Below are 14,102 nucleotides of genomic sequence, written 5' to 3' on the forward strand. Positions count from 1 at the left end.
TTCTAAACATTCGTCAATGATATCTTTCAGGATCTGTTATACACCTCTGTGGTGGTTTACTTAGACAATATATTAATATTTTACAAAGATTTGAAATTCCATCAGGAACAAGTGAAGGAGGTCCTACGCTGAGTCCGGAAACACCACCTCTACTGCAAGCTGGAAAAGTGCGTGTTTGAAGTAACTCAGGTACCTTTTCTTGGTTTCATTGTGTCAGGTCAAGGACTGTGTATGGATCCCACCAAGGTGACAGCTATCCTGGATTGGCCTCAGCCATAATGCCTTAAAGCTATCCAAAGGTTCATTGGCTTTGCAAACTTTTATCGCCAATTTATTCATGGATTCTCCTCCATCATTGCTTCAATCAAAGCCTTAACCAGGAAGACTGCCAATCCTAGGGTTTGGTCCCCGGAGGCCACTTCTGCCTTCGCAATACTAAAAAAGGCATTCTCTTCAGTTCCAGTTCTTTCCAAGCCAGACAAGGAACAACCCTTCTTCCTAGAAGTGGATGCATCCTCTGTAGGTATTGGAGCAGTGCTATTTCAAAAAACTCCTTCTGGCTCGCAGAACCCATGTGGGTTTTTCTCCAGACGCTTTCTTCCTAGTGAATGTAATTATGGAATTAGGGATAAGGAGTTACTGGCCATCAAGGCTGCCCTGGAGGAATGGCGACATCTGTTGGAAGGGGCTGTATATCCTGTTACTGTGTTTACCGATCATCGGAACCTAGTATTCATTCAAGAGGCTCGTTGCCTTAATCCACGGCAAGTCCGATGGGAATCCTTCTTTGCTCGATTCAACATGATGCTCACATTTTGTCCTGGTGCCAAGTACAGACGAGCAGATGCATTATCCCGCTCATTTGATTATTCTGATCACCTAAAACCGTTGGTACCTCAGCATATCATTGATCCTTCGAACATTGTGGCTCTCAGCAGAACCAAGCCTTCCTCTCCTCCTCCAGGCCGCTCAATCTTGGAACCCCACCTACGGCTTAAGACTCTACAGTGGGCTCATTCATCCCGCATTGCCGGTCATGCTGGAATAATAAAGACTACAGCATTGCTTTGTTGTCGTTTCTGGTGGTCTACTGTACGTGCCGAAATATGCAATTTCATTGCTTCCTGTACCACCTGTGCCCAACACAAGACTTCCAGAAGAGCTCCGGCAGGACTGCTCCGTCCACTTCCTATTCCCAACGTTTCCTGGGAGAGTGTGGCTATGGATTTCATCACAGATCTACCTCCCAGTGCAGTGTTTACCACTATCTGGGTGGTCATAGATCGTTTTTCCAAGATGGCACACTTTATTCCTGTCTCTGGATTGCCCACTGCCGGTCATCTTGCAGATATCTGTATCAAAGAGATCTTCAGGTTACATGGCTGCCCTAAGGAGATTATTTCGGACCGCGGAGTCCAATTCACCCCTCGGTTCTGGAGAACCTTTTGTCGTAATCTGAGTGTAGAACTAAAGTTCTCTTCGGGGTATCATCCCCAGACCAATGGGCAGACGGAGTGAATTAATCAGGATCTTGACACTTTTCTTTGGTGTTTCACTTCTGACAATCAGAATAAGTGGTCTCACTTTCTTCCCTGGACAGAATTCTCCTATAACCAACATGTTCATGAATCCACAGGATTCTCCCCGTTCTTCATTGTATATGGAAACCATCCTGTCTTTCCGGATCCCTCTCCAGTATCCTCCTCGTCAGTTCCAGCCATAGATACCCTCTATCAAGAGTTTGCTCTTATTTGGGCCAAGACTAAGACGGCTTTACTCAAGGCCACACAGCATTACAAGATCTTTGCAGACCATCATCGTAGGTCCACCCCCCTCCTGCAAGTAGGGGTCCAGGTGTGGCTATCCACCAGGGACTTTAAACTAAAAGTTCCTTCGATGAAGATGGCTCCACGATTTATTGGTCCTTACACCATCCTACAAGTTGTGCTTTAAGTTGAAACTGCCTCCTTCTCTGAAATGTCATAATACTTTCCATGTATCATTACTGCGGCCATTGGTACTCAATGAATTCTTTCGGATCTTGCCCTCTCGCATTCTTCATGGCAAACAGCAATTTCTCGTCCATTGGAAAGGATACGGTCCGGAGAAGAGATCATGGGTGGACAAGCAAGACCGTCATGCCCCTAGGGTTCTTATGAAATTCCTTCAAACAGGAGGAGGAGGAGGAAGAAGAGGAGGGTATACTGTCAGGCGCCGTCCGGCTGTCTCCTCGGGACGGCCGCCTGTGTCTCTGCCCAGCTGGTTGCCTGGCAACCAGATGAGGAAGTTCCGGCCACCCGGCGCAGCCTTCTACACATGTGCGTCCCGTTGCTAGGCAACGGGACACTACTCTATAGTCTCGGCGGCAGCTGAGAACAGCACTGCCGCCCACTACATTCCTATTGGCTCCCTAAACTTTATAAGGCACTTCCTGTCACTACACCTGTGCCAGAGTATCAGGTCTTCCTGCCTCCAGCATTTTCTGTGTTGCCAGTTCCAGCATTGTTCCTGACTTTTTGCCTGTTACCATTCTGTCCCGGACCGTTTGAGCACCCCTTTTGGATCTCCCCTTGTACTGCGCTACATGAACGTTACCGACTCGGCTTTCTTCACCATTCCTCTGGATATCCCTGTGTAATTCCTATTACCAGAACATTACTGAGCCCGGCCTGTCTGACACCCTCTTCTTGTATCTCGCTGTTTACTCATGGAAGGACCGCGACCTGTGTGTCCCTGCAGCGGAGTCCATACCTCCTTACGGGGGTACCTGGTGAATATGTTAGATTCTGCACCTTCCTTTGAGTTGTGCCATCAATAGCAGGTACGCAATATAATTGTGACAATCGGGAAATGCCAAGCCCTAAACTGCTACAGGGAGGTCAGGCTGGTGACTTCTAAATCCTCACTTTTGTCTAGTATTTGCTCTATTCCCATTTCTCCAGTACGTTTCAGTCCCACACCATCCTAGATTGCTGTGCTGCTTGGAACTTCATTTCACTCCCTTTGGTTTCTCAGTGGTCCCTGCCTACAGTTCCTTTGAAGAATCCTGTTCTTCCATTGATGGTTCTCATCTCCCTAATGGAGCCTCTTAACCAGGCTTCTTACTCTCCAGATAGGGGTCTTACACTCTGAACAAATTTATTTTTTGGTTCTACCCCGAACTACTACTCCTTTTATTGTGGGTCTTCCCTGGCTCCAGCTGCATTCCCCACAAGTGGATTGGAATTCCTTGCAAATTCTGGCCTGGAGCACTACTTACCAATCCCGTTGCCTGACTCAGGTGAAACCCCTTCAATCAATTTCCACCACTTCGGACTGTACTCCTTTGGTTCTCCCCTCTCGGTACTCTGCTTTCTCAGACGTGTTTGACAAGGGTCGTTCTGAACTCTTACCACCTCACTGTCCCTGGGACAGTTGATGTTCTGCCAGGGAAATTCCCCAAAGAGGATGTGTGTACCCTCTTTCTCTACCTGAGACACAAGCCATTGCCGACTATATTAAAGAGAACCTCCAACAAGGCTTCATTAGACCTACAGTCTCTCCAGTAGGAGCAGGGTTTCTTTTTTGTAAAAAAGAAGGATGGGTCCCTGTGACCCTGCATTGATTATCGTGGACTGAATGTGACTACTATTAAGAATCGCTACCCCATTTTGTTCATTACAGAGCTTTTTGACCGTATCAAGGGGGCTAAGATCTTCACCAAATTAGATCTTCGAAGGGCCTTCAACCTTATCAGAAATTAGTAACGAGTGGAAGACCGCATTTAAAACCAGCAACGGTCTTTATGATTATATCGTTATGCCATGTGGATTCTGCAATGCCCCAGCTGTGTTTTAAAGTTTTGTTATATCTTGGATTGCCCACTTCCATGCAGTCTCAAGTCTATCCAGCGCTTCCTAGGTTTCTCGAATTACTACAGACAATTCATCCTAAACTACTCATCATAATTGCTCCTATTGCAGCCTTTACCCAGAAGGTAGCCAATACTAAAAACTGGTCTTCAGAAGATTTGGAAGCCTTTAGTTTCTTAAAAAGAAAAGCCTTTTCATCCGCACCCATCCTCAGACAACCGAATATTACTCATCTATTTTTCCTTTAAGCGGATGAGTCCAATGTGGCAGTATGCGCTGTGCTTTCCCACAGAAACTTCTACCTTGCGCCTTCTTCACTTGCAAGTTCTTGCCCACAGAATGGAATTACACCATTGGCGTTAAAGAATTGTTGGCAATAAAGCTAGCCCTTTCAGTGTAGCGCTATCGGCTGGATGGTGCTCAGTATGTGGTTACCATTTTTACGGATCACAAATACCTCCTGTATCTCTAGAACAGTCAGTGCCTTAACCCCCCCGCCACGCTCACTAGTTATTATTCTTTCCGCGCTTTAACCTGCATGTGACATACAAGCCAGGTCAAATGAACAAGAAAACGGATTCTCTTTCTCAGGCTTTTGATTCCGCTTCAGATTATGACCAGTCCTCTGTGCATCCCATCTTGGATCACAAGTGCCTTTGTTCCTCCTTGGATTTCTTCCTCCACTACTCCTCCAGGCAAAACTTTTGTTTCAGCTCATCTTCAGAAGAGGCTTCTCCCTTGGTTCCTTGCCTCTAGTTTTGCTGGCCATGCAGGTTTCCTCAGGACCTTTGAACTCATCTGTCGGACCTACTGGTGGCCTACTCTCCAAATCATTGTGAAAGACTTTATGGCTGCTTGTGTCATCTGTGCGCAATACAAACCTTCTCATCAGCATCCTACTGGTCCTCTATTGTCTTTCCCTGTACCATCTAGACCTTGGTCACACATCAGTATGGACTTTTTCACTGACCATCCTCCCAGCATGAGATTTGATCCCATTTGGGTAATTATTGACCGTTTTTCAAACATGGCACATTTTGTTCCTCTTGTTGATTTTCCTTCCTCCCTGGTTTTAGCACAACAATTTGTTAAGGAGATTTTCCACCTTCACAGCTGCCCTCTCGAAAATGTATCAGATCGTGGGGTTTAATTTATCTCTAAGTTTTGACGAGCACTGTGTAAGGTTCTCAACATCCAATTACATTTCTTCTCTGCATATTATCTACAATCTAATGGGAAGATGGAGAGAGAGTCAACCAGGATCTCAAGACCTTCCTCAGAATCTTCAACATTGCAACCAGGACCGCTGGGTGGACCTTCTACCTTAGGCTGAATTTGCCCACAACAATTTATTCCATGAATATACTTCTGCTACTCCTTTTTCTCTGGTGTATGGTTTGCATACTCCTCTTCCCAAGTTTTCATAACCTCCCACCCACCCAGGTTCCAGCAGTGGATGTTCTTAATCGGGATTTCTCCATTATCTGGTCTCAAGTTGTCAGCTGCCTCAGAAAATCATCTGACCTGTACAAATGTTTTTCGGACAAGAAGCGCCGGGCAGTTCCTGCAGTTAGAGTATGAGACAGGGTGTGGCTCTCCACCCAGAACATTCGTCTGAAAGCTCCTTATATGAAATTTGCCCCATGATTCATTGACCCTTGCAAGATTCCACCATCTCGGATTCGGGCCTGCTCATGTGCAGACCCAATTTCTTTTATAACCTTGTGTCCATTTTCTTGGAAGTGCAAAACATGGCTCCTGGTGCTCCTCAGCATTACCTGTACTGTTTCCTGCTGGCTGTGTACCATCCTCTCCTCAGACTATCACCTCCTGTGTGCAGCTCGCTGTTCCAGTGACTTCAGTTTGCTGTTCAGTGGAACTCCTCAGTATATTGTCACCTCCTTGTTTTCAGCTTATTATATAGTGATACCTCTCTGCAGACTATCACCCCCTGTGTGCAGTTTGCTGTTCCAGTGACTCCTCAGTTTTCTGTTCAGTGGTACCTTTCAGCCGTCTGTATCTTATTCTTCATTCTCTTAACGGGTCTTGTCCAGAACTCACCCAGAGGGCCGCGACCTGTGTGGCAGAGGCTGCAAAGTCTACACCTCCTTGAGGGGGTCCCTGTCGAAGACAACTTGCCTCATTAGACTCCGCGCCTTTGGGCAGTGTAGTGGTAAACTAGACAAATTCGGGGAATCCGAATTTCAACCTTGACCTTTGTGACAGAAGAGGTATTCCCTTAGCCAGAGTGCATTTAGTTTAGGGAAATGGGTTGGAGGTTGAGGTAGGGGTTCTGGTGAGCTCACCCACTGCTGTTATTTTAGCCAATGATTTAGGGCAGGGGCTAGAAAGTGAGGTTGTTGGGGTTATCACGCTAGGGACTAGACAGAAAAGTAGCAAACTGTTAGCTCAATTGTCTGTTACCAATAAACAGATGACATTACCAAACATTGATATAGATAAATCAAACAGAGCGGCCTTCAAGAAAACCCAACATACTGAACCATTACTAGTGGGGCAAGAAGTGCTGCTGAGGCGACTGTCATCTGGTACAGACTTAATGTAAACAGGGTTGACTAAGAGGCATATATTAGTTCCTAGATGGTATCAGGCTCATCCAGTAGAGTTAACTCATGACACCCCAGTAGCAGGGCACTTAGGAGTGCATAAGACTTGTGTCAGGCTACTACATAATTTCTTGTGGCCAGGAATAAACCAGTACATTATATATTACCTAGCCTTTTGTGAGGTGTGCCATCCTCACCATGCACCCCTTCAGCCTATGCCCATTTTCAGTGAGCCATTCCAACAGGTCCCAATGGACATTATTGGCCCACTGAAGAAACCCTGTGGGACTGAGAAGTGTTTTATGCTACCTGTGGAGGACTATGTGATTAGGTATCCAAAGGCTGTGGAATTGTCTTCATAGATGCCAAGCATGTTGCTCAAGCACTCATGGATATCTTCATTTGTGAAGGCTTCCCTTAGGAGGTGATAACCCATCAAGGGAACCATTTTCAGGGTGAGTAAATCCAAACTATGTGGGAAAGGTTTGGAGTACATCCCATTAACACTACTCTGTACCAACTACAGACCAAAGGGCTTTGTGAGTGGGTTATAGGAACTCACAAGTCATTGCTGCAGGTGTACATTGAATCAAACAGGGAAGACTGGGAAAGTTCCTAGTGGCAGCTGTTTGCGTATCGCGAAGTGCTGCAGGACTTAACTGGTTTCGAATTATGATATGGATGGAGAGTCGGCAGACGACTAGACAGTCCAGGAGAGCTGGATAATTTAAATAACCCTCATACGCTGCTGGAACACTTCTGTCCATTTTTATCTTTCCAGGATTAAATTTAGGATTAATACACGGTGTAATAACAATTAACAAACCACGCGCATCTTTCAGTGAAGATGACAAATTAAACCGTAGTTGGCAGGATTTGAACCTCGCCTTGTCCATCGCCTTAACCACTCGGCCACGACTACTTGTGATGAAAAATGTGTGAGCTGGAAATGACATTTTCTGCATTTTAAAATAAATTCATAATGAGTGGAAACTCTTACTTGACAATGTTTGAAATAATAGAGATTGTTACTAAAGTGCTTTGTAGGTCAGATAAAGAAATCATCAGGTCCCAACGAGATTATAACTCGGATCTCTGAATTAAGTGATCAAAAGTGCTTGCCATTACACCAAGTTACCCCTTTCCAAAAAGTTTTGGGAAATAATTCTCTCAGACTTTAGGCCACAAAAGAGTCAATTTGAATTGCATTTATCTGATGGCACCCTGCAACATATTTATTTTGGTTTAAACAGGAAAACACGTGTGTTCAAAAAAAAGAATTTGGAACAAGATTTTTTATCTGATTTATATGCAGAATTAAGTGCATGCTTTGTAAGTTTGTCCAAAGAACCGTGGATTTGGTCAACCTTTGCCTAGTTTCTAAAAAAAATGTACAGGAATAAATTTAATAGTGTGCTGATTCACAGATTAAATTTTTTCAGTATTTTAGGGGGATAGCGTAGTAACCAAAATCTGTCATTTCACTATGTTTGCAGCACAAGAGAACACAAAAAAGTGCTTTGTAGGTTAAAAATAGAGACCATGAGATGTCACTGACATTTGAACTTGCCGCTCATCAACCTCCTGGCCACAATAATCTCTTGAAATCTAGTGCTCAGGTGGAGATTTTATTTCTGTATTTTGAAGGGATTTAAAAGTCGCTGAGAACAGTCATTTGACTATATTTGTAATAAGATAGATTATGAAGAAAGTGCTTGGTTAGTGAGAAAAAGAAGTCATTAGGTGTTATTGATAATTAAACATCAGAACACCTTAACAACTTGGCTACAAATAAGTGTTTAACACAGTCACAACTCCAAGTGCTTAGCTGAACATTAATTGCTCCATATTTAGAAGGATCTGCAATGTCACTGAGAGCTGTCATTCGACTATGATTTTAACATGTGTCATTTTCTTTAAAGTGTTTGGCAGGTAGGTAAAAAAGGAAATATTGGATTAACAGACAGTATGTCAAAGATTAAAGATTCAAGCTTCTCTTCCAAATACTTGTGCATTATTACCCGATCTCAGATTTTCTCTGTAATGACGACAAGCTAAAAAATTGTTGCCAGTACATGAAACCTTGAATGGATCACTCTGCCATTAACATTCAACTACCACTTGCTAAATAATTTAAATAACCCTCATACGCTGCTGGAATACTTCTGTCCATTTTTCTCTTTTCAGGATTAAATTTAGGATTGATACACGGTGTAATAACCACACACATCTTTCAGTGAAGATGACAAATTATACCATAGTCGGCAGGATTTGAACCTGCGCGGGGAAACCCCAATGGATTTCGAGTCCATCGCCTTAACCACTCAGCCACGACTACTTGTGATGAAAATCGTGTGAGCTGGAAATGACATTTTCTGCATTTTAAGATAATTTCATAATGAGTGGAAACACTTACTTGACAATGTTTGAAATAATAGAGATTGTTACTAAAGTGCTTTGTAGGTCAGATAAAGAAATCGTTAATAGAAAAGAAAGATATCCGCACTAGGTGAGTCTCATACCAAGGTCTATTGATAAGCTCTTAGTATTATAGCTCATCAATCAGGGTATTTGTAATATAACAAAAACATCCTGAGCGGTGCACCCATACACCATAAATGTAATAAATACCAAAAGAAAAGAGAAAAGCAGGTGACTGAGGGGCACTCAGAACAATGGATGAGTATAAATATTTAAATAAAATACAATTTTATTGATACGCCTTAAAAATGTTGATATTGATTCATCCTATACTCAAAAGCTGGCGAAATATTAAAAACCAAAAAACAAAAATGAATAAAATTGCAGATCCACTGCAAACTTAGCTCGGTGGTCCTAGATTATATAATAAACTCTAAATAGAGAATAGCGCTAATGTAGGTTTAGTATATTAACAAATTGGTTTAGAAGAAATTTATATATAAATTTCCCTTTCAAAAGGTTCCCTAATTGCAGATGTATCATTTTGAAAGGAAAATTTATATATAAATTTCTTCTAAACCAATTTGTTAATATACTAAACCTACATTAGCGCTATTCTCTATTTAGAGTTTATTATATAATCTAGGACCACCGAGCTAAATTTGCAGTGGATCTGCAATTTTATTCATTTTTGTTTTTTGGTTTTTAATATTTCGCCAGCTTTTGAGTATAGGATGAATCAATATCAACATTTTTAAGGCAGATCAATAAAATTGTATTTTTGTCACGGGCACTAGGAGTCTTTGCCCAGGATATCACCAGATGTAGTCTTACCAGAGTAGTGTATGCACACAGTGGTCTTCTGGTAGCAGGGTGACTAGCGGAACAGGAGAATCAGCAGATGGTGAGAGGATGCTCGAGGAAAGTCTATGACTAGCAGTAACAGGTTATGAGTTAAACAATATGAACACGAGGATCTAGATGGACGTGAAGAAATGAGGAAAGTCAGTGGTCTGCGTACAGCAAGTTGTACCACTGCTTGTAGTGATGGGACAGGTTCCAGGTTACACAACCCGAAGGGCATAACTAAATACTCATAGTGCCCATCTCTGGTGTTGAAAGCTGTCTTCCATTCGTCACCGGACCTGATTCAAATAAAATTATAAGCACCACGGAGATCCAACTTGGTAAAGATCCGGGCTCCCTTGATGCGATCAAAAAGCTCAGTAATTAATGGAATGGGATACCGATTTTTGATGGTAATGGCGTTGAGTCCACGATAATCTATACAAGGACGTAATGACCCATCCTTCTTTTTCACGAAGAAGAATCCTGCTCCAGCGGGAGAGGAAGAAGGTCGAATAAATCCTCGCTGGAGATTCTCTTTGATATACTCAGATGTAGCTTAAGTCTCCGGTAAAGAAAGTGGATACACACGACCCCTAGGAGGAGTCTTGCCAGGTTGAAGAACAATCGGACAGTCCCAAGAACGGTGAGGAGGAAGACGTTCAGACTGAAGCTTATCAAATACATCGGCAAAGGAAGCATACTGAGGAGGAAGACCCGGTGGACACGGTGAAATAGAGGATTGCTGTATCTTGAGTGGAACAACTTGAGTAAGGCAATGATGATGACATTCAGGGCCCCAAGACGTAACTTGACGAGTGTTCCAGTCAATCTGAGGAGAATGCAGTTGAAGCCATGGAAGGCCTAGAACAATAGGACTGGTAGTAACAGGAAGAATTAGAAATTAAATTTTTTCTTGGTGTAAGGCTCCAATTTGAAGAGTTACCGACCGGAGTCGTACTCTGAGTAATGAGACCATTAATAATATGTGATCCATTGATTGCAGTAACGGTAATAGGTACCTTTAAAGAAACCACTGGTAGGGACCATTGATTCACGAGGGATTTAGAAATAAAGTTTCCTGCAGCTCCAGAATCAATAAGTGCTTGGGACACAAAGGATTTGGTAGCTAAGGAAATGGTAACATCAAAAGCACAAACTTTTAATTTTGTGGAACTTGGAGGACTCCAAAGACCCTAACTTCACCTCTCCAGAACTAGTTAGGGTCTGGCATTTCCCGACTTTTTAGGACATGAGTTGAGCATGTGAGTAGAATCAGCACAATAGATATAGAGTCTATTTTTTACTCTTCGGTCTCTTTCCTCTGAAGTTAATTTGGAGCGACCTATCTCCATAGGTATTACTGGAGATGGAGCTTGACGAACTTGAGGTCCTGAGCGAAGAGGTGCCTTATGTGAAGTTGTTTTTTCTGAATCTCTCTCACGAAATCTCATGTCCACACGATGGCAAAGAGAAATCAAATCCTCCAAGGAAGAGGGTAATTCTTGTGAGGTCAGTGCATCTTTAATTTTATCAGAAAGCCCCTGCCAGAAGGCGGCAATCAAAGCCTCAGTGTTCCACTAAAGTTCAGAGGCTAGTATCCAAAATTGGATGACGTACTGAGCTACAGTGCGAGATCCTTGGCGTAGACGGAGGATGCTAGATGCAGCAGATATTACACGACCAGGTTCATCAAATACACTTCGAAATGTGGAAATCAATTTGGCACTATCTTATAGCAATGGATCATTTCTTTCCCATAGAGGGGAGGCCCATGCAAGAGCTTGTCCGGAAAACAAGGAGATGAGATAGGCCACTCTGGAACGATGAGTAGGGAAATTGTGAGGTTGAAGCTCAAAATGGACAGAGCATTGATTCAAAAAACCCCTACATGTTTTGGGGTCTCCATCATATTTTGAAGGAGTAGGCAGGTGTATTGTGGAAGCAGTAGACACCTGGGATGGCACTGGGGAAACAGGTGATGACACAGGAGTATCAACAGTGGCTGCGGTATTTTGCATAGAAGTTCCTTGGGAGGCTAAAGTCTGATAAAATTGCAGCAACTGTTGTTGGCGACCATCCTGTTGTTCAATACGGGTAACCAGATACTGCAGCATCTCTTTAGCTGAGGGTTCTGATCCTGGGTCTGTCATGGCCTGATCTTACTGTCACGGGCACTAGGAGTCTTTGCCCAGGATATCACCAGATGTAGTCTTACCAGAGTAGTGTATGCACACAGTGGACTTCTGGTAGCAGGATGACTAGCGGAACAGGAGAAACAGCAGATGGTGAGAGGATGCCCGAGGAAAGTCTATGACTAGCAGTAACAGGTTATGAGTTAAACAATATGAACATGAGGATCTAGATGGACGTGAAGACGTGAGGAAAGTCAGTGGTCTGCATACAGCAAGTTGTACCACTGCTATAGTGAGAGGAATGTCCAGGGATAGATAGGAGGTAGTGAAGTCAGTGGTCTGTGTACAGCAAGTTGTACCACTGCTTATAGTGAGGAAACTTGTAACTGGTGCCAATAGGAAACAGGGAGTCAGTGGTCTGCGTTCAGCAAGTTGTACCACTGCATATATAGGTGAGGATAGGCACTAGGGTAGATGAATGGAGCATCAAAGGTAACACGGAGAGCACAAGGAACTTGATCCCAATGGTATATATAATACAATAGCAAATGACTAGCGCTGCTTGGAGATACAAAGTCACTACTGAGATCCAGGACATATGAGACAAAGTCAATAGCATCTATAACTTCGTGAGATAGAGGACTCCGTAGATGAGCAGAACACAGTCCAAGCGGATATGCAATAAACTGGTAAAGTCAATAAAAGATAAGCATACCGTGGTTCAGTTGAGCAGGCTGTCACGAGAGAAACACAGGGATAGCTGAGCGGCTGAACGCCGACACGAGTAGAGACCACAGGAGAGTGGTAGCGGTAATCTGTGTCTGTGAAGCACACAGACAGAGAACATAACACGAGAGGAGCAATGATGATTCTTGCGGAGGTCAGCAGGAATAGTAGACACGATGAAACACAGGAGAGTTGAAGCGGTCTGGCAACCGGCAATGCAGTAGTCAGGAATCAGCTAGGACTGAAGACACGATGAACACAGGAGAGTTGAAGCAGTCTGGAAACCGGTAGTGCAGTAGCGAGGAATCAGCTGGAACTGAAGACACACTGAAACACAGGAGAGTTGAAGCGGTCTGGAAACCGGTAATGCAGTAGCGAGGAATCAGCTGGAACTGAAGACACAATGAAACACAGGAGAGTTGAAGCGGTCTGGAAACCAGTAATGCCGTAGCGAGGAATCAGCTGGAAGTGAAGACATGATGAAACACAGGAGAGTTGAAGCGGTCTGGAAACCAGTAATGCAGTAGCGAGGAATCAGCTGGAACTGAAGACACGATGAAACACAGGAGAGTTGAAGCAGTCTGGAAGCCAGCTTTTGAGTTTAGGATGAATCAATATCAACATTTTTAAGGCATATCAATAAAATTGTATATTATTTAAATATTTATACTCATCCATTGTTCTGAGTGCCCCTCAGTCACCTGCTTTTCTCTTTTCTTTTGGTACTTATTACATTTATGGTGTATGGGTGCACCGCTCAGGATGTTTTTTGTTATATTACAAACACCCTGATTGATGAGCTATAATACTGAGAGCTTATCAATAGACCTTGGTATGAGACTCACCTAGTGCGGATATCTTTCTTTTCTATAAACTATTGAAGTGAGGTTGTTACCTCTTCTGATTATCCTGCACAGGTGTTATAAGACACAAAAAAGATTATTCTTTCATCCTATTTGTACAATTTCTTTCATAATGACAAGTTTCAGTATTTGTCGCGATCTTATAGACAGGCAAAAAAGGTGGACTAATAATGAGGAGTTAGAATTCTTGCAAGATACCACTACACAGGAGGGTAATTTGAAGGGATGGTCTGAAATTCTAACAGAGTTAGAGTCACATATGTATAAACAAGCTAAAACGTATTGGAACAGAACGATGTTTAACAATTACATTACTCAAAAAATGATACCAAGGGGTCTCCGTTCTAAACTTTACCCAGCATTTAACCTGGCTACAGAAGCTTTAAAAAAAGACTGGGAGACTACCCTAACTAAATGTTCCAATGATTTAATAAACATACTAATCAAACATGATACGATTCTTCTTGAGCAGTATGATAAAGAGATTACTGCTCTTGGAGAAAAACTCAAGCAATTTGAAAACTCTGAAAATTTTCAGAAAATGTATGTAAAAATGAAGACTGACCTAGACAGTTATGAGAAACAGATTATAAATAAAAAAAAGAACTAAGTTTAATCGGGATAAACAGGATTATGCTCAGGATAGAGTTTTCAAATGGGATAATCGCTCTTCTAAACGCCCCATTACTTCAT

General features: G+C 42.9%; 1 non-coding gene across 1 annotated transcript; it reads right to left on the minus strand.

The window, feature by feature from the left end:
- Nucleotides 1-8,674: 8,674 nt before the first annotated feature.
- TRNAS-CGA (transfer RNA serine (anticodon CGA)) lies at nucleotides 8,675-8,756 on the minus strand. Its single transcript has one exon. It is a non-coding gene; the product is annotated as a tRNA-Ser (tRNA).
- Nucleotides 8,757-14,102: the final 5,346 nt, after the last annotated feature.

Source organism: Mixophyes fleayi, chromosome 10 (genome assembly GCF_038048845.1).
Source record: "Mixophyes fleayi isolate aMixFle1 chromosome 10, aMixFle1.hap1, whole genome shotgun sequence".
Lineage (NCBI taxonomy): Eukaryota > Metazoa > Chordata > Amphibia > Anura > Limnodynastidae > Mixophyes > Mixophyes fleayi.